This window comes from Cervus canadensis, chromosome 11 (genome assembly GCF_019320065.1).
Source record: "Cervus canadensis isolate Bull #8, Minnesota chromosome 11, ASM1932006v1, whole genome shotgun sequence".
NCBI lineage: Eukaryota > Metazoa > Chordata > Mammalia > Artiodactyla > Cervidae > Cervus > Cervus canadensis.
The window spans coordinates 58,251,784-58,272,113 of NC_057396.1; the positions used below are offsets into that span (position 1 = coordinate 58,251,784).

The 20,330-nt window shown below is 39.8% G+C and overlaps 1 protein-coding gene across 2 annotated transcripts in view; it reads left to right on the forward strand.

Annotated features, from left to right (window-relative positions):
- Window positions 1–20,330, forward strand: part of QSER1 (glutamine and serine rich 1) — an 80,820-nt gene that overhangs the window by 1,814 nt on the left and 58,676 nt on the right. The window contains exon 1 of one of the 2 annotated variants that reach the window (XM_043480978.1): window positions 248–346. The exons of the other annotated variant lie outside the window; for it this stretch is intronic. The gene's annotated coding sequence lies outside the window, so the exon portion shown is untranslated. Of the gene's footprint in view, window positions 1–247; window positions 347–20,330 lie in introns of those variants that run through there. 2 annotated transcript variants of the gene reach the window in all.

A 20,330-nucleotide genomic window follows, 5' to 3' on the forward strand; every position in this document is an offset into this window, starting at 1 on the left:
GTTTAAGGAGTTCATGAAAAATGTTTGGCACTTTTCCCTTTTATTTAATTTTTTTTTTTTTGGTGGTAATTTGACTATCATTTTACAAGTAGCTTTTGCATATATACCATAATTTAAAGTTACTTTCTCTTCAGTGAACAACAATGATAGGTGTTTATGCAGCATAGTTTATGTTTTAAATGACAATTGTTTTATTAGGTACGTGAAACAAATGCTATCTAGTTATGTCTGTTGTTTCTTTTAGCAGAATACTTCTGAGGCAAGAAACTAAAATCTACTTGTCATATTTTCCAAATGTTATTTATCACAGTAACAAAGAATGACTTCCCAAACACATTTGAAAACAGTAAGTAGATTTATTTGGAACACATAATCTAAAAGGGATTTATTTTGTTTATTGAAAACGATTGATTCTTAAATGCTCAACCCCTCCCCTCTTAAAATATATTTTGGGGGTGGAGTTAGCTAAATTATAGCATAGAAAATGCAGGCTTTCCCCCTCCCCCATGAACTTGCTTTGTTAACATCTTGTGTTAGGATCAGGCCATCTGTACAGGGCTACACACACTTCTTAATTGTACCTCATTTTATTCCTCAAACTGTGTGAGTGCTCTCTTCAGTTGTATAAAAAATACTGAATCTGAAATATGCCCTGTAAGTCTTTAAGTATTGTGTGTTTTCGGAAAACTGTTCATAATTTTTTATAACGTTTTGAAAAGCTGTTTCATAATTCATGTATCAGTTGAATGTTTTTGTTCCCCCTTGTGGCAGTTTTTCTTGAAGGTGCAAATGAATACTGGTTGTGATGATGTGATGTGGATACTTATCCGTAAGGAGTTAGCCTGTCTGTCACCTTGTTTCCAATAACCTGTTCAGAAGCTTAACAGATGGTGGTGACATTCAGTTGTTACTGATATGGGCTCTAACATCCTACTTTATGTCTTTACTTGGTCCTGAAATGAAACATTTTCATCAGCTGATAGGAAATAGCATGGTAAACATTTTTTCATGAGTTCTGAAATAACACTTTCTTGGTATAACAGCTCCACAAGATACTAGATATTTCCATTGGTTTAACAATTGAAAAATAAAGAGCTAATGGGAAAACTCTAGCATTTCACTTTAAATATTGTGTATAGAGATTTCTGAATGTTTCTAAAATATTTCTTGCTGGGTCCATGGAAATTTCAGGGCTAAGACCTGATCATATATACATTTCCATTTATTTGTGCTCTTAGTTTTAGGGACCAAATGAGCATATATCTTTATTTCTCACCATGCGGTTAGAAGTATTCTTTGTGGGGCTATTTTAGATGCTCTAAATACCTTTGCATATAAGATGATCATCAGGAAGCTACAGACCTGCACCTTTTCTCTCCTTGACATTTGTGTCTTTGTACAGAATAGGAAGAGACAGGCCGTTTCATCATGGTTATGATAGATGTTGTATTGGTATTTGAGTATACACCAGAAGATGACTAAACGGAAATATTTTGTTTTAAAATAAAATTGTATTTGTTTTGCCTTTTTGACTTGAAACAGTCTTTTTTGCCACCAGTTTTTAGAATTTCCTAAATTATAAATTCATCCTGATTTTAGTATGAATGTAATGAGTGTGATAGGTCGTCCATTTTATTGTCCAAAAGACAAAACAATGATTAGCTTCTCCAAAAGTGGTCAGCTACTATATTAAGGACATTTTGTGTGCACGCTCACTTCCTTCAACCCTGTCTGACTCTTTGCCACCCTGTGGATGATAGCCTGCCAGGCTCCTCTGTCCTTGGGATTCTCCAGGCAAGAGTACTGGAGTGGGTTGCCATGCCCTCCTCCAGGGGATCTTCCGGACCCAGGGATAGAACCCAGGTTCTCCTCACTGCAGGCAGATTCTTTACCACTGAGCCACTGGGGAAGCCCAAGGACATTTTGAGTAAGTTTTAAATCTAGCATTTTCCTCAAGGCTTTTGGGATAAGACCTGAAAGATCACAATTCGTAAGGAGTAGAGACAATCGCAAAGTAATGAAAGGTTATTTGGAACAAACTTCTGCTGTTCATAATTTCCCATAGAAATAATGTTGTAAGTAATTTGTAATGTTCTAAGTAATGTCAGTTACTGACAACTGATTTGTGCTAGCTACTGTTTTAAGTGATCAATGCAAACACTATTTAATCCTCAAAGTAATCTTTTGAGGGTAGGTATTGTTTATACCTTCTTTTTTAAGAATTGGAAACTGAGACACAGTGACATTAATAAACTTACAGCCACATAGCAAGTAAGTACTGGAGCAGGGATTTAAACCTGGGCATGTTTCATTACTGAACTGGACAGCTTAGATAGGCTGATACTGTAATCTACCTATTTAATGGGTTAATGATCGTTCATAACTGGCCTGGAACCCTGAACATCATTAATATCCTTATTTCATGTTCTTTATCATTGTTGTCCGTCTTTTTTCCTAATTGAAACATACTTCCTTTCATTTCCATAGCACTGTACTTTCTGACTGTCCTCTTTCCTCTCTGGGCTGCTGCTGTTTCCTGTTCTTCACTCCTCTAACCTCTACATGTTGTCTCCTCAGGGTTTGGGGTTGATAGGATTTCTTGTCCATTCTTTTGTCCTCGGATATCACATCCATGCCCATGACTTAAAATACCATCTCTAGAGATGCCCATATGTACATCTAAAGCCCAAACCTCTTCTGAGCACCTAATTGCGTATCCATCTACCTCTTCGAGCTTTTATTGGCTATGTAGCAGGAATCATTAGTGATGAGCTCATACTTTCCCCATCCACCCCACCTCTGCTTCTCGAGTGAAGCCTTTCTCAGTCACGCCTCTGTCCATCAAGTTGCTCAGGCCAGAACCTGGGAGTTGTGCGTGCTCTGTCACCAAACCTTGCTGACTTCTATTTCATCTCTTAAATAATATCTTGAAATTGTCTACTTTGTGTTTCTGCTGCTCCAGCCTGATCCAAGCCACCATTATTTTTCTTTTGGATAACTAAGTAATCTTAAATCTTTACTTCCTTCAGTTCATTCCTTTATTTTTTTAAATGGAAGTTTAGTTGATTTGGGGTTCCCTGGTGGCTCAGATGGTAGAGAATCCGCCTGCAATGTGGAAGACCTGGGTTCGATCCCTGGGTTGGGAAGATCCCCTGGAGGAGGGCATGGCAACCCACTCCAGTACTCTTGTCTGGAGAATCCCCATGGACAGAGGAGCCTGGCGGACTCCATGGGGTTGAAAAAAGTCAGATGCAACTGAGCAACTAAGCACAAGCACATGGTTGATTCACAGGCTGTGCCGATCTCTGCGGAGCAGGGGGTGACTCAGGTTTACACATATACACATTCCATTCTTTTTTAAATATTCTTTTCCATTATGGTTTATCCTAGGAGATATAGTTCCCTGTGCTATACAGTAGGACCTTGTTATTTATCCATTCTAAATGTAATAGTTTGCATCTACCAACCCCAGATTCCCAGTCCATTCCTCTGCCTCCCTCACTTCAGTTTGTTCTGTTCATAGAATTCAGAGTGATTTTAATTTAATTTAATTTTTGGCTGTGCCGGGTCTTAGTTGTGGCACTTGGGATCTTTCTTGCAGTATGTGGGATCAACCAGGTATCAAACCTGACCCCTTGCATTGTGAGTGTGGAGTCTTAACCACTGGACCACCAGGGAAGTCCCAGAGTGGTTTTTAAAAACACAGATATACCAGTTTGATCATGTTGTTCCTTTGCTTAGTACCTTTCCATTGCTACTCCTACACCTTAAGGTCAAGTTTAAAAAAATCTGAAATGTGTTGTGTATGGTCCTGCATTTACTGGTCCATTTAAAATTCCTTGGGTCATCCTAAATTCCTTTCTACCTTAAAGCTCTCCTACACCCTGTCCCTTCCACCTATCTCTCAGCCTTTCTCTATCTTCCAACCTGACTTCTTAAGGTATTTCATGTTAGAAACCTGCTGCCGTTCAACCTCTGCTCCCTGTTGTTCTGTGCAATGGTATATGCATACTATCTTTCAGCAAAATTCTCAGAAATGTAATTACATACCTATATGCTGTGTAGGTGGGGCTTCCCAGGTGGCCCAGTGCTAAAGAATCCACCTGCAATGCATGAGACAGAAAAGACGCTGGTTTGATCTCTGTGTTGGGAAGATCCCCTGGAGGAGGAAATGGCAACCCACTCCAGTATTCTTGCCTGGAGAATCCCATGGACAGAGGAGCCTGTTGGGCTGCGGTTCATAGGATCACAGAGTTGGACACAGCTGAAGCCACTGAGCACGCGTGTATGCTGTTTATGTAATAGATGCCTTTCTTTTTAGAGTGGAAGTTCTTTGAGGGACACTGTGTTTTGCCTACTGCTCTATACCTGGTACGTACTTTTTTGCTGTTTAGTCACTAAGTCGTGTCCAACTCTTTGTGACCTCATGGGCTGTGGCCCACCAGGGGCCCCTGTCCATGGGATTTCCCAGGCAGAAATACTGGAGTGGGTTGCCATTTCCTTCTCCAGAGGATCTTCCCAACCTAGGGAACCTGTGTATCTTGCCTCTCCTGCACTGCAGGTGGATTCTTTACCACTGAGCCGCCAGGGAAGATGGTACTCTAGTGCCTGGCATGTGAAAGTTAAAGTGGAGTCGTGTCTGACTCTTTGCGACCCCATGGACTGTAGCTACCCGGCTCCTCCGTCCATGGGATTTTCCAGGCAAGAGTACTGGAGTGGGCTGCCATTTCCTTCTCCAGGGGATCTTCCCAACCCAGAGATCGAACCCAGGTCTCCTGCATTGCAGACAGGCACTTTACCATCTGAGCCTGGTATATAATTGTTGTTTAATGTTAATATGTATTTATGGCATGAAAACCAGAACTCTGAGCATGGGAATTGGAAGCCCTTTGTTCCTTGCTGCCGTCTCTAGTGCCATTACCCACCTTCCCTGTCTACTCTGTAGTTGGGACCAGAATGAAGGGTTTAGGGCATTTGTGATTGTCATTGGTAGGAAGCGTGGAGGTGTAGGCTGCTGCTTGCTTTCTTCCTTTCCTTATACTCTCTGGAACAGTGTGAGCACTAATGTGTGTATTGCAAAACACAGGAGTTTTCTTTCATTAAACAAATATTTGTGTGCCCACTATATGCAAGGCACTGTTGCCTTTATCAATTATATTTCTGCAGTGAAAGCTTGAGAAGTCTAATGGCAAATTTATTCACTCATTAAAATATACTGAGCATCTGTGAGTTTCTGTTACTAAGCTAAGTTCTACAGGGTACCGCAAAAACAAAGGAGACACTGTCCTGCCTCTCAAAGAACTTGCGATCCAATAAACGGAGTGTAACCTTTAAAAACTGTGAATCACTGTATTGTACACCTGTAACTTACATTATACATCAACTATACTTCATTTAAAAAAAACACAAACTTGTAATTGAGAAAGGTTACAGGATCATATACTTGCTGCCTCTCTGTCTACTTGGCTTTGAAATGCTGAAATGCCTAAGAAGCTTGGCGTTCCATCCTTCTTCTCTTCCTACTCACCCTTGGTGAAGTTGCCATATATATCAAATTATTTTCAAATCTCTGTCTCTAGATTCATATCTAGCTATCTCCCTGTCACCATTTGGGTATTGAATAACTATTTCAAACATAATATATCTAAAACATGATTATCGTCCTAGCCTCCCAACCACATTCTCCTTTAATCTTCCCCACCTCCGTAAATAATGCTACCATTTACTTTGTAGCTCATGCCTAAGAGTTTGGAGCCATCTATGATTCATTTCTTTCATATCCACTCCCTCAGTAAATCTGTTGGTTTGATCTCCATATATATATGTTCCCACATGGGCAGTTGAGCTGTCTCCTTGTTTCTACTTTAGCCTTTCTATAATAGAGTTTATTAACAGGCAGAGTTAACATTTCAACATATAAATCAGGTAATGTCATTACCCTGCTTACAACCTCCTCTTGTTACTCAGGAAAATACAGTCCTTATCGTGGCCTCTGAGGTCGTAAGTGATCTGAGCCTCGGCTAATTCTCCAACCTAATCATTCCACTCTATCCACCATCCTTCAGCCACATAGGCCTTATTTCTATTCCTGAATTGTGCTGAGATTATCTGTGTCTTAGGGATTTCACACTGGTGGTTCTTTTTATCTGGTGTTTCTTTACAGGTCTTTACTGCTACTTCTGAACATGTAGGTCTTCACCCAGATGTTAACACCTCAGAAAAGTCTTCTCTGACTGCCCTATGTAGAGTAACTTCTCATCACTGTATTATATCACAGAGTTTATTTTCTTCATTGCATTATCACTCTCTGAAGTAATTTTGTAGATTTATATGTATCACTTGGCTTCCCTGGTAGCACAGCTGGCAAAGAATCCGCCTGCAATGCAGGAGACCCTGGTTTGATTCTGGGATTGGGACGATCCCCTGGAGGAGGGCTTGGCAGCCCACTCTAGTATTCTTGCCTGGAAAATCCCCATGTACAGAGGAGCCTGGCGGGCTACAGTCCATGTGGTCACAAAGAGTCGGACACGACTGAGCGACTAAGCATGTATGTATCATTTACCCCTGCCCTTCCCCTTACCACTAACCACCACTAGAAGAATGCATGTTCCATGAGAACAGGGAGCTGCCTTGTTCACATCTGTTTAAGGCAGTTTAGAAAAATGGTTGATAGGATAAGCTCTTAAGTCAGAATTTGGGGCAGGGGGTTGTATTTTGACTCCACCACTTGCAGTATGATCTTAAAGAAATCTATTAATTGTTCTGTTCCTGAAGTTCCCTATGTGAAAAGAGGAAGTTTTTTTGAAGATTGAATGAGAACACAGAAAAACGTTTAGAATGGTGTCTGGCATATAGAAGAGTGTATAGCATATGAGCATTATTGTCAGCACTTAGAACAATATCTGACACATTGTCAGTGCACATAAAACATTGAGTGAATGAAAGAAATGACTATAGTCCTAGGCAGAATGCTTGTTTGTTTTTTTTTTTTTAAAGAGGTATAAAAATGTTCCGGAGACTTTGAGGGAAAAGTTATATTGAGTTCAAGAGGATCAAGGAAGCATTTTTCAGGTGTATTGCATACAGACTGATCTGAATTTTTGTTAACATTGAGTAAATGGCATAAGGTATTAGCAGAAAGAAGGCACTTCTGAGCGCAGGTGTTCCAAGGTGGGAGGGAGTGGGATCTACTGGATTAGTTAAGGGGAGGTCCTTGAACTGGCACGGCGTTGCTGGTCAGAGCAGTCCTGGGTGCAGTCCAGAGAAGACCTCATTAGAGAGGTCATCAGAGTAATACTCTTCCACAGTGTATTAGTACTAGGTTTTCGAGGGCTTTTGATGACAGACAATGGAGTTTAGTCTCTACTGCTCAGTAGGGAGCTTTGAAATTCAGATTTTTAATAGGCATGATGATGATGATGGTATCAGCCCCAAAAAAGAGTTTTAATAAGATTAATTTGATAGTCAAGAACAGAATGCTTGAAGAAGTATCATTTCACTAAGATGTGAGGAAAGAGCACATGTAAATGTCCTAAGGCCAAAATAAGTCTGGTAATTCCCTTTTCTGACTCAGTCTAACCCTAGATCAGTGGTTGTCAAATTTAAGAGTCCTTCAGAATCACCCAGCGGGCTTGTTGAAATACAAGTTGCTGGATCTAACCCCAGAGTTTTTGAATCAGTAAATCTGAGGTGGAGCCCAATAATTTGCATTTCTAACTAGTTCTTAGGTGATGCTAATGATGTTTATCACCTTATCACCCTCCTCTTGCCATTCTTATCTCTGCTTAAAAATCATCTCTTCATGAAGGTGTTCCCTTACCGCCAAATCTCAGTGGCCCCACCCAGTCTGTCTTTTCATACTGTTTGTGGGGTTCTCAAGGGAAGAATGCTGAGTGGTTTGCCATTCCCTTCTCCAGTGGACCACATAATGTGCGAACTCTCTACCATGATCCGTCCATCTTCGGTGGCCCTACACAGCATGGCTCATAGTGTCATTGAGTTAGACATGGCTGGGATCCATGTGATCAGTTTGGTTAGTTTTCTGTGATTGTGTTTAGTTCGGACATGTAACAACGGACTGGTTCAAAATTGGGAAAGGAGTACGTCAAGGCTGTATATTGTCACCCTGCTTATTTAACTTACATGCAGAGTACACCATGATATATGTTGTACTGGATGAAGCACAAGCTGGAATCAAGATTGCTGGGAGAAATATCAGTAGCCTCAGATGTGCAGATGATACCGCCCTTATGGCAGAAAGCAAAGAACTAAAGAGCCTCTTGATGAAAGTGAAAGACGAGAGTGAAAAAGTTGGGTTAAAATCCAACATTCAAAAAACTAAGATCATGGCATCCGGTCCCATCACTTCATGGCAAATAGATGGGGAAGCAATAGAAAGTGAGAGACTTTATTTTTGGGGGCTCCAAAATCACTGCAGATGGTGACTGCAGCCACAAAATTAAAAGATGCTTGCTCCATGGAAGAAAAGCTATGACCAACCTAGACAGCCTATTAAAAAGTAGAGACATAAATTTGCTGACAAAGGTCTGTCTTGTCAAAGCTATGGTTTTTCCATTAGTCAGGTATGGATGTGAGAGTTGGACTATAAAGAAAGCTGAGCACCAAAGGGTTGATGCTTTTGAACTGTGGTGTTGTAGAAGACTCTTGAGAGTTCTTTGGACTGCAAGGAGATCCAACCAGTCCATCCTAAAGGAAATCAGTCCTGAATATTCATTGGAAGGACTGATGCTGAAGCTGAAACTTCAATACTTTGGCCTCCTGATGGGAAGAACTGACTCATTTGAAAAGACCCTGATGCTGGGAAAGATTGAAGGCAGGAGGAGAAGGGGATGGATGACAGAGGATGAGATGGTTGGATGGCATCACCAACTCGATGGACATGAGTGTGAGCAAGCTCCGGGAGTTGGTGATGGACAGGGAGGCCTGTCGTGCTGCAGTCTGTGGGGTTGCAAAGAGTCAGACACGACTGAGTGACTAAATTGAACTGAACTGAACATAAAATATGGGAATTTTAGAGATGTTTACTGAGCGCCTGTCATGGCATTTGGAGTATATTAGTGAACAAAACCTAGATCCCTGCCCTGATGACTTTTAAACTTGGTATGTGGAGTGAGACAGATGATAAATAATAAACAACTTTGTAAATTTTCTGGTATTTTGGTAAGTGATAGGAGAAAACACAGGGTTATGAAGAATGGAAGGTGAATGAGGAAGGCAGTGTAGATTTAAATCGCAGTCTAATTGAAATAGTGATGTTTGGTAGTCTTTTGAAAAAAAGTATTTTACATTGAGAAACAGTCCTTCAATAAGAGGTTCCCCCCCCACCCCAGTGACGCAAATGAGACTTACAAGCTTTGTTTAAAAACGTATTGCCTACTCTTTTGCTAAACTTACATACAAAATGTCTTCCTTCTTTGTGAAATGTTTATGCTTTGTTGCTGCTGCTGCTGTTCTAAATTTTAGGAACATGCTAGATGACTTATTACCAGGATGTTACACAGTTTCTGAATTTCCCTTGGGCCAGTCTAGCTAGGCTTTTTCCTTCCTAGGCCTTTCTGCAGTCAGGTTTTGTTTTGTTTTTTTTCCTTTTTGTTCAATAATGTATAGAGGTACCATATAACCTGAAGAGGTAAATGGGAGAGCATGGACCTAGTTTTAGCATATGCATTCATTTTTCTTTCATTTTTTTTTTTCTAGAATCATGACCACAGATTCTCCCTTGACCTCTGTCTCTCTTATCTCTGAAAAAAGCATACCATTTTCGCATTGTTCCTTCAACAGCAACAAGAATGCTCTCATCTTGGGGTCTTTGGGCTGTTTCCTGGACTAGGACCACTCTTCTCTCTGATAATCTTGTCTATAGGGCTTTCTCCCTCACTTTCCGTTCAAAATGTTGCTTTGTTGGGCCCCTCTTTAGTGCCCCTGTCCCCATCTGTCCTCCGCTTTATCACTGTGTTGCTCAGTACCCTGCTTTAAGTTTCTTAGTAGCCCTTGTCAGTCCTTGATGGTAAATATTTCTATATTCTTGTTTATTGTTGACTCCTGTCCATTAACCCTTGGATGTTTCTTGACAATCCAAGTTGAGCTGTTTAGTCCTCCCCTCTTTCTCTCTTTCCCAAAATATCTGTCACATAATAAGTCTTCAGCAGATATTGATCTAAATAAAGAATATAGTTAATGCTGGAATACATTCTGCTTTGGGTTATTATCTGATATCTCAGAGTTTAAATTTGGCCTCTGTAAATTTAAGTTTCTTTAGGGATCCTGACCATGTAACTTATCCTATGTTTGTAGGCCTATAGGGTATAACTAAATATAAAATAATGAAATTTTCATATGACTTAAATGCCATCATTCTCATTACTGTGTGATCACTGATCCTATTTAAATAATTTGGAACAAGATTTGTCTGACCTAGTGAAGCATGATAAACACAAAAATGTGGATAGGCTAAAATACTTTGGCTTGGATCTGCCTAAATTAGATGGCTTAACATTTTAAAATATTTCTTATATTGAGCAAACTGCAAACTGAGTATTGATCTGATAGAACAGCCGGTACTGTCCCCTTTTAAACAGACGTTAAGTTATTGAAGTTAGTTTTTTGGACACTGCCAAAGTAAGAGTGTGAACCATTTGAAAGGATAGGGTTTAATTAGAACAGTGGTGATAAAAAAAAACAAGGGATGGTCTTTTGCTGTTCGTATCTTTGTATTACTTTTTTCTTTTTAACAAGAGCAAGTTTGGACCCAATGATCCTAACTTACAGCATAGAAGAGGATGGTTTCAGACTTGCTATTAAAAGCTAATCTAGGGCTCTTCTGATGGCTCAGCGGTAAAGAATCTGCCTGCCAATGCAGGAGATGGGTTCAATCCCTAGTCTGGGAAGATCCCGCACGCCGCTGAGCATCTAAGCCTGTGTGCCACAACTAGTGATCCTGTTCTGTAGAGTCTGGGAACTGCAACTACTGAAGCCCACGCACCCTTAGAGCCCATGCTCTGCAACAAGAGAAGCCACTGCAACGAGAAAACAACTCATTACCACTGAAGAGTAGCCCCCACTTGCCACAACTAGAGAAAAGCCCATGCAGCAACGAAGACCCAGCACAGCCAAAAAATAAGTAAAATTATATGTATTTTTTTTAAAGCTGATCTAGTATACCGGCCAATTAGCATATACCTATTGTGTGTACACCTTTTGTGCACTCAGGGCTTCCCTGATAGCTCAGTTGGTAAAGAATCTGCCTACAATGCAGGAAGGAGATCCAGGTTCGATTCCTGGATTGGGAAGATCCGCTGGAGAAGGGATGGGCAACCCACTCCAGTATTCTTGGGCTTTCTTTGTGACTCAGCTGGTGAAGAATCCGCCTGTATACGGGAGACCTGGGTTGGGAAGATCCCCTGGAGAAGGGAAAGGCTACCCACTCCAGTAATCGGGCCTGGAGAATTTCATGGACTGCATAGTCCATCGGGTTGCAAAGAGTTGGACATGACTGAGCGTGTTTCACTTTCATTGTGCACCTTGGGTTTCCCTAGTGGCTCAGTAGTAAAGAATCTGCCTGCCAAACAGGAGACATGGGTTCAGTACCTGGGTTCGATCCCTGTGTTGGGAAGATCCCCTGGAGAAGGAAATGGCAACCCACTCCAGTATTCTTGCCTAGGAAATTCCATGGACAGAGGAGCCTGGTGGGCTACAGCCCATGGGTTCGCAAGAGTCTGACGTGACTTAGTGACTAAACAACAGCAGCAGACATGTGCACCTTATTATGAATATTGAGCATCCTTATAAAGTATGCTTTGGAATGAGTTTCTTATTCAGGTTTAATGGACATGTTTATTAAGAAATTTTAAGTTACTTTAGCTTGTAAATTATGACACTGGAATAACATTTTATGAACTCTTTTTAAACTATTATTTTAAAATGTATACCTTTTCTCCAATGTTCATTATAATTTCTTCTGTAGTCACCTTTGTTTTGGACCAGGAATCTGTAACATGAATTAGTAGAAGTTAATTTTTCTCTACTACAAACAACAGCAGCATTTTTATTATGGAAAATTTTAAACCAAACACATTTAATTTTCTTTTTTTTTTTTCATTTATTTTTATTAGTTGGAGGCTAATTACTTTACAATATTGTAGTGATTTTTGCCATACATTGGCATGAATCAGCCATGGATTTACATGTATTCCCCATCCCGATCCCCCCTCCCAACTCCCTCTCTACCTGATCCCTCTGGGTCTTCCCAGTGCACCAGGCCCGAGCACTTGTCTCATGCATCCAGCCTGGGCTGGTGATCTGTTTCACCACAGATAACATACATGTTTCGATGCTGTTGTCTCGAAACATCCCACCCTCGCCTTCTCCCACAGAGTCCAAAAGTCTGTTCTGTACATCTGTATCTCTTTTTCTGTTTTGCATATAGGGTTATCATTACCATCTTTCTAAATTCCATATATATGTGTTAGTATACTGTAATGTTCTTTATCTTTCTGGCTTACTTCACTCTGTATAATGGGCTCGAGTTTCATCCATCTCATTAGAACTGATTCAAATGAATTCTTTTTAACGGGTGATTAATATTCCATGGTGTATATGTACCACAGCTTCCTTATCCATTCGTCTGCTGGTGGGCATCTAGGTTGCTTCCATGTCCTGGCTATTATAAACAGTGCTGCGATGAACATTGGGGTGCACGTGTCTCTTTCAGATCTGGTTTCCTCAGTGTGTATGCCCAGAAGTGGGATTGCTGGGTCATATGGCAGTTCTATTTCCAGTTTTTTAAGGAATCTCCACACTGTTTTCCATAGTGGCTGTACTAGTTTGCATTCCCACCAACAGTGTAAGAGGGTTCCCTTTTCTCCACACCCTCTCCAGCATTTATTGCTTGTAGACTTTTGGATAGCAGCCATCCTGACTGGCGTGTAATGGTACCTCATTGTGGTTTTGATTTGCATTTCTCTGATAATGAGTGATGTTGAGCATCTTTTCATGTGTTTGTTAGCCATCTGTATGTCTTCTTTGGAGAAATGTCTGTTTAGTTCTTTGGCCCATTTTTTGATTGGGTCATTTATTTTTCTGGAATTGAGCTGCAGGAGTTGCTTGTATATTTTTGAGATTAATCCTTTGTTTCTTCATTTGCTATTATTTTCTCCCAATCTGAGGGCTGTCTTTTCACCTTACTTATAGTTTCCTTTGTTGGGCAAAAGCTTTTAAGTTTCATTAGGTCCCATTTGTTTATTTTTGCTTTTATTTCCAATATTCTGGGAGGTGGGTCATAGAGGATCCTGCTGTGATTTATGTCGGAGAGTGTTTTGCCTATGTTCTCCTCTAGGAGTTTTATAGTTTCTGGTCTTACATTTAGATCTTTAATCCATTTTGAGTAAACCAAACACATTTAAAAGCTATAATGAATCTCTGTGTATCCATTAGCCAGCTTCTACAGTTTTAGCACATGATCACTCTCCTTTCATATATGTCCCTACCAACTTTGTCTCCCTACTTTGTATTTACTTTGTTTTATTTCAAAGTGAATTTCATGCCATGTATGTGTCTCTTTCAACTATAAGTGTGTTTCTGAAAGATAAAGGCTTGAAAATTTTTAACCTAGCCATAACATGTAGGATATTTTAAGACAATATATAAATATTCTACTTTGGTGTCTGAAATCAATCTTAAAATAGTATAAATAATATTGTACAATTGCAGTTGTATAAAATACTAGTGGTTTTATTAAAAGTTTTTGGTTAGCAGGCTTACAGATTTCTGGAAATTTCCTTAAGGAAACCTGTTGAGCATCTGGAAAATTTCTGATTACTTTTTAGTGAAATTTATAGGGCATGTCTGAAACTAACACAACACTGTAAACCAACTATACTGCAATAAAAGTTTAAAAATTTATAGCAAAAGAAGAAATAATATCGTATAAAAATGAAAAGTAAAAGTTTGGATTTTGATTCCCCTGAAAATCTTTTTCCCTCCTCAAAACTGTTGTTTATCAGGTTCTTGTACTAAACCAGAGATGTACAAATGTTTGTCTACAAAGCTGTTCACCAGTGTGAATTATCGTGTGTATCTGTAGAAAGTATGTATACACTCTAGAATTAAGTGTATATCTTAAATCCTAGACCATGTTACTATGTTAGTGAACAAAATTATGATGACTAAGAATTCAGCTCTACTAGTTTCTCAAACAAGGAAGAAATTTAACTTGGTAAGGGAAAGACTAGGCCACAAACAATAGGATACAATAAAGAAATTAAAAATACTTCATAGTACTTACATGTCTGAGACATGGATTCTATTGTATAGTATAAGTAACCAGCCCTGTGTGTTCACTTTCAATAATCCCTTCCTAGCCTGAAATGAGAGAGAATCATTCAGGACCCACATGTTGTTTTTGTCTGCCTCTTAAATGAATGTTAATGTCTGGACATTACAATTGTTAATACACTACAGCAGTTCAAATCACAAAATAATCTGCTTTGACAGATGTTATTTCTTTTAAAAGAAAAACGTTATAGAAAAATATTGGGGATTGAAAAAAATTGGACCTGAAATGTTTTCTTTGTTCAAAGGAAAAGTCAGTAATGCAGGTGATGACAGAAATAAAAAAGGAAGATGGGATGGAATTTTGGAATTGTGTCCAGTTCAGGTCTTGGTGATTCTTGTCATCACAGAAAGATAGCCAACCACATGCCACATCACTGTCACATTTGATTTTTTTCCCGACTGAACAAAAAGCGGAAGCCCTGAGTAGCCTTGACTTTGGCATCGTCTCTCTTGGGCATCTGTTACAAATGCCAAAGCCTGTCTCTCTCTGTTGTGGATAATATTTGGAACTGGTAGATTGGTCTTTGAATATGTTCTACTGCTTCACTAGGCAGGAAATACCATACTACTTATTTCACTTTCTTAGTGAAAAACAGAAACACCTTCTATTTAACAAATGTATCATTTATACAACCTGCAGTTGGATTTTTTTGTAAAGATCATTAACGATGTATATAAAATTAAAACAGATTTACTTAATTCAAGAAATCACACTTGATTTAACAATAACTGGTACAAAGGACCAGTTGTACCTCCGTTATACCCATTATCAGTCGGGGCCCTGCATGAAAAATCATTTCTCTTAGATGATTCATTTGAGACCACTTCAGTGGTGAAGGGTTCAATAGTATGGTTGGGAAGAGAATTAAGGGAACCAGAAAGGGATATTGAGACACGGAGTGAGTAACGTCAGTATGAAGCCACTTCTAGGCCTGTGAAGGGACACCAGATACTGGAGCCCAGACGGAACTGTAGTTGTGAAAAGATGCAGCATGGCTGGAACCATGGTTGTGATACAGGGGGGGGATGGACAGGTAACACGTAGGCGTCTCCTGCTTTCTAATCTCCTGCAGAACCTACCTCTAATGGCTCTGAAGAGCCAAGGTGATGCAGTATATAGAAATTATGTATGTAATGAGATAGTCTGGAAAAAAAAATTAAGGCCCAAAGAAGCTGTAAGATGATGAGCTCCCATTAGAGATAGTGATTGCAGGCCATTTGACTCCTCCAACACTTACTAAAAAAAATTAACAGCTTTATTAAGATTTAATTTACATACCATAAAATTCTCCCATATTAAGTATACAGTTCAATAATTTTTAGTATATTTATATCACCAGTGTCACCACAGTCTAATGTTTGAACATTTTCATTACCCTGGAAAGAAACCTCATTCCCCATTCTCAGCCCGAGTCCTAGGCAACCATTAATTCATTTACTGTCTGTAGATTTGTTTTTCCTGGACATTTAGTATAAATGGGATCATAAAATGAGTGTTCTTTTCTGTGTGGCTTCTTTGTCTAAGCATAATGTTTTTGAGAGCCATCCCTGTTATAGCATGTATCAGGACTTAGAAATGCTTACAATGGAGTAATATTCCATTGCTTAGATATACCTGGCTTCCCAGGTAGTTCTAGTGGCACAGAGCCTTCCTGCCAGTGCAGGAGACATGAGAGACGCAGGTTCGATCCCTGGGGCGGCAAGTTCCTCTGGAGAGAGGGAAATGGCAACCCACTCCAGTATTCTTGCCTGGAAAATCCCATGGACAGAGGAGCATGGCAGGCTACAGTCCATAGGGTTGCAAAGTTGCGGACATGACTGAAGCGATTTAGCATACTTTTGCTTATTCCTAGTTGATGGACATTTGGGTTGTTGTCACTTTTTTGCCCTTGTGAATACTGCTGCTGTGAACATTTGTGTAGAAGTATTTAAATGAAAACATGTTTAATTTTCCTTGGGCAGGAAAATTCTACCTAGGAGTAGAATTGTTGGGTCATGTGATAATGGTGTTTCACATTTTGAGGAGCTCTACCAGCCTTTTCCAAAGTGGATGTGCCATTTTACATTCCAACCAGCAGTGTATGAGGCTTCTAGTTTCTCCATATCCTTGTCAACATTTGTGATGATACTGTTTTTTTTTTTCCCAATTATAGCCATTACTCTCCTGAAAAGTTTACTATTTTTAACACAGAGCTGTCTGTTCTCACATGATATTCTGCAAAGTCAGGTTCAAAGGAAAGGAGATATCTTTTATGATCAACCATCTTATTATTTGCACTTTTTTTAAACTAAAGGGCATCACAGTGGAATTATTCATCGGTTAGTAACCAACTTCATTAAGTTTTACATCCCTTAACACTTGTTTTTAAAGCAGTTTTTAGTGAAACTTGGGGTCCTTATATATAGTAATGCTTGTATGAGAGGGCTGTTATGACAATAAGAGGTCTATTTGAGTTTAAGATTTCCTTTGTTTTCAGTTTTAGTTTGGGAACTGAGGGAAGTTTTGTAGCACATAGCAGCTAGAGTCACCTTTTAAGTGTTATTTGTCATCCCCTTGCTTAAAAATCCTTCAGTTGTTTTCCATTGCACTTGAAATGCAATAAAACCCAAAATTTTATTGTAGCCCACAGGTTTTTCATGTTTGCCCCTTGCCTGCTGTCTCTCCAGTGACTGGGTCTGCTGGCGCTCTCCCCTTCCCTCAGTACACTCGAAACATGTTGGTCTTCTTTCAGCTGCTCACCTCAGGTCACACCCAACTCTTTTCCTCTTTTCCTGTGGTTTGTCACAAGGCTAGCTTACTGCCTATTCCCTTTCCATGGAGACTTCTGGTTGCTTTGTCCTCCAAAAGTAAGTGTCCATTCACTTCAGTCCTCGGCTCATTTCTCAGGGAGGATATTTTTTGGGCAGTTTCATCCACTTTTGTGACTTCAGAAATGCCCAGCTGGTAATAACCTCCAGTTGTGAATTGTCAGCTCAGTTTTCTTTGCTGAGTTCCGAGTGGGGATGTTCACTGGCCCTGTCTTGAGTATTTCCCACACTCACTCTTGCGAACACCTTCTGGCTGTGCTTAGTTGCTCAGTCGTGTCCGACTCTGTGACCTCAGGGACTGCAGCCCGCCAGGCCTCTCTGTCCATGGGAGTTCTCCAGGCAAGAATACTGCAGTGGATTGCCATGCCCTCCTTCAGGGGATCTTTCCGCCCCAGTGATCGAACCCAGGTCTCCCCCATTGCAGGTGGATTCTTTACCGTCTGAGCTACCAGGAAAGCCCAAGAATAGGGTAGTGGGTAGCCTATCCCTTCTCCAGGGGATCTTCCCAGCCCAGGAATCAAACTGGGATCTCCTGCCTTGCAGGCAAATTCTTTACCAGCTGAGCTATCAGGGAACACCTTACCTCAAATTTAATGCATCCTCCCTCAGACTCCTTCAGATTTGTTCAGCCTTAAGAGTGGTTCCCCATCATTCATGGTTCCTTCATCTTCCCCCACAAATGGTTGTTGGCCAAGTCTTGTCAGTTCTATTTTTCAAGAGTTCTCAGATGTCTTAACTACTGCCACTGTTGTTTCTGTCTTTATCATTTTTTACCTAGATTTCTGCAGTAGGATCTTGACTTTGCTACTTTTAGGCTTCCTGTGTTCTTCACAGTGCTTCTCAGATTGTCCTAAGAGTGATTCCCTCCTCCTGGTATATGGCAGAGTTGAGTGTATAATGTGAAAAAACCCACCAGATGATGCTGATGAGCGCCCCTGGTTAAAAACCGTTCTTTTAAAATACAAGTGTAATCATTTAGCACTGATTAAAATTCTTCAGATGTTCTTCCTTCCCTTGAAGCAAAATGTGGGATTCTTATGTTGACATGTGATTTTCTATAATATGGCTCCTGTCTGACTCATAATCCCCGTCCCTAGTACAACCGTGCAGAATTACTTAAAGGTCTAATGTATCATCTCAGTTACATTTCCAGGTCTTTATATTTGGTGTTGTTTTCTTCCTGAAATACTCTTCTTTCCTTGAATAATTTCTCCTCTTTCTTTCAGTACTCACCTGTCATTTCCTAGAGGTAAGCCCTATATTATATAATGTTTGTTCATTTGTTTACTTATGCCTTTTTGTTTCTGTGTCTTCTAGTGCCTAGTATATTGCTTGGCAGTTATTAAATGTCAGTTGTTTAAATGCACATCTCATCTTTTAAGTGCAGTAATAATAGCATCGATTGAACATTATGTGCCAAACAAAGTACTGTGGTAAATGATATATATATATATGTATGTGTGTGCTGTACGTGCTCAGTCATGTCTGATTCTCTGCGATCCCATGGGCTGTAACCTGCCAGGCTGCTCTGTCTGTGGGATTCTCCAGGCAGTAATACTGAAGTGGGTTGCCATTTCCTACTCCAGAGGATCTTCCTGTCCCAGGGATCGAACTCCTGTCTTCTGTGTCTTCTGCATTGGCAGGTGGATTCTTTGCCACTAGCGCCACCTGGGAAGCACATGTATATGCATATATGTATGCTTTATCATTTACTCTCACAACCTGGAGAGTAATGAATGTGCATGTTATTCACCGTTGTTTACAGTTAAAGAAACAGAGACCATGTGGTTAGCCTCAGGAATTTGTAAAGTACAGACCTACAGAGGTGGATTGGAATCCTGTGGCTCATTTGCAAAGCTTGTGTGTGTGTTTTACAGCTGTTACAAAGCTGTGTCATGGTTCATTGTTTTTTCAAATTCACAATAAATAACTCCTTAATAAAGACTGATTCTTATGCTTCAGGTTTTGTTTTGTTTTTTAATTCTCAGGCTACAATTAGCTAAAATAAAAAAAAATTTATTTTATCTGACATATAGGTATGAGTGGGCCAGACATGTTGGAGTTCTCCATGCATAGCTAACTCAGTGAACTAGGTGTTAGCACTCTACTGTTTTGAAGCTAGGTCTTATACTAAAGAATACTGTGCGGGGCTTTACTGGTGGTCCAGTGGTGAAGACTCCACCTTGCAATGCAGGGGACACGAGTTTGATCCCTAGTCCGGGAAGATCCCACATGTCATGAAGCACCTAAGCCTGTGCTCCACAACAAGAGAAGCCGTCATGATGAGAAGCCCATGCACCCTGCTTCCCGCAGCTAGAGAAAGCCTGTGCACAATAAAGACTCAGAACAGCCAAAAATAAATAAGTAAAAATTTAAAAAATACTGTGTGATAGATGAAATAAAAATATTTAGTTTAACTCAGAATATTAGAAATACACAGAAAAGGGTCTTCCCTGGTGGTGCAGTGGTTAGGACTCCATGCTGCCAACTGTAGGGAGTGTGGGTTTGATCCCTGGTTGGGGCACTAAGATCCCATATGCCAGAAAACAAAAAAAAAGGAATACACAGAACATTAGGCTTCATAAATAGGAAAACTAGGATTCCATATGCTTTGCTGAAAGTCTTGACGTATGTTATTTACAGAATCAGGACTGGAATCTGGGCCCCCTAACTTCCAAAGCAGGGTTCTTATGTTTCTCAACTGTGAAAGGTTAATACCTAAGACCAAAACAATTTTTTCCAAGTTTTAAAAAAATTCTGTTTTTATTATATTAGAATATATATATTTTCAGTTACCAGGTTCTTTAACACAGAGAAGAAAATAATGTGACTACTTAAGGCAAAATCACTCATTCAGTCTTAAGTAATTTATTACTTGTGTGCAAGTGCTGGCTTGTTTACTTGGGATTTAACATATTTCATGGAACTTTTGCTAATTGATTTTAAAACTTGGAATGTGTTTTACTTAAGTATTATGGACATAAGAGAATGCTACCCAAGGAGAATGTTCTTAATTTGGGCTTCAGTAACTACATCCATTGAATAGTGGCCTGGTTAGATCTCTGCTTTATATTGAAAACTCTTATACAATGCCTAGAATTAATAGAAGTCTCAAAAGTATTGTTTTTTTTTTAAGAAAGGGTTGATCTACTGGCTTAATCCTTCATTTT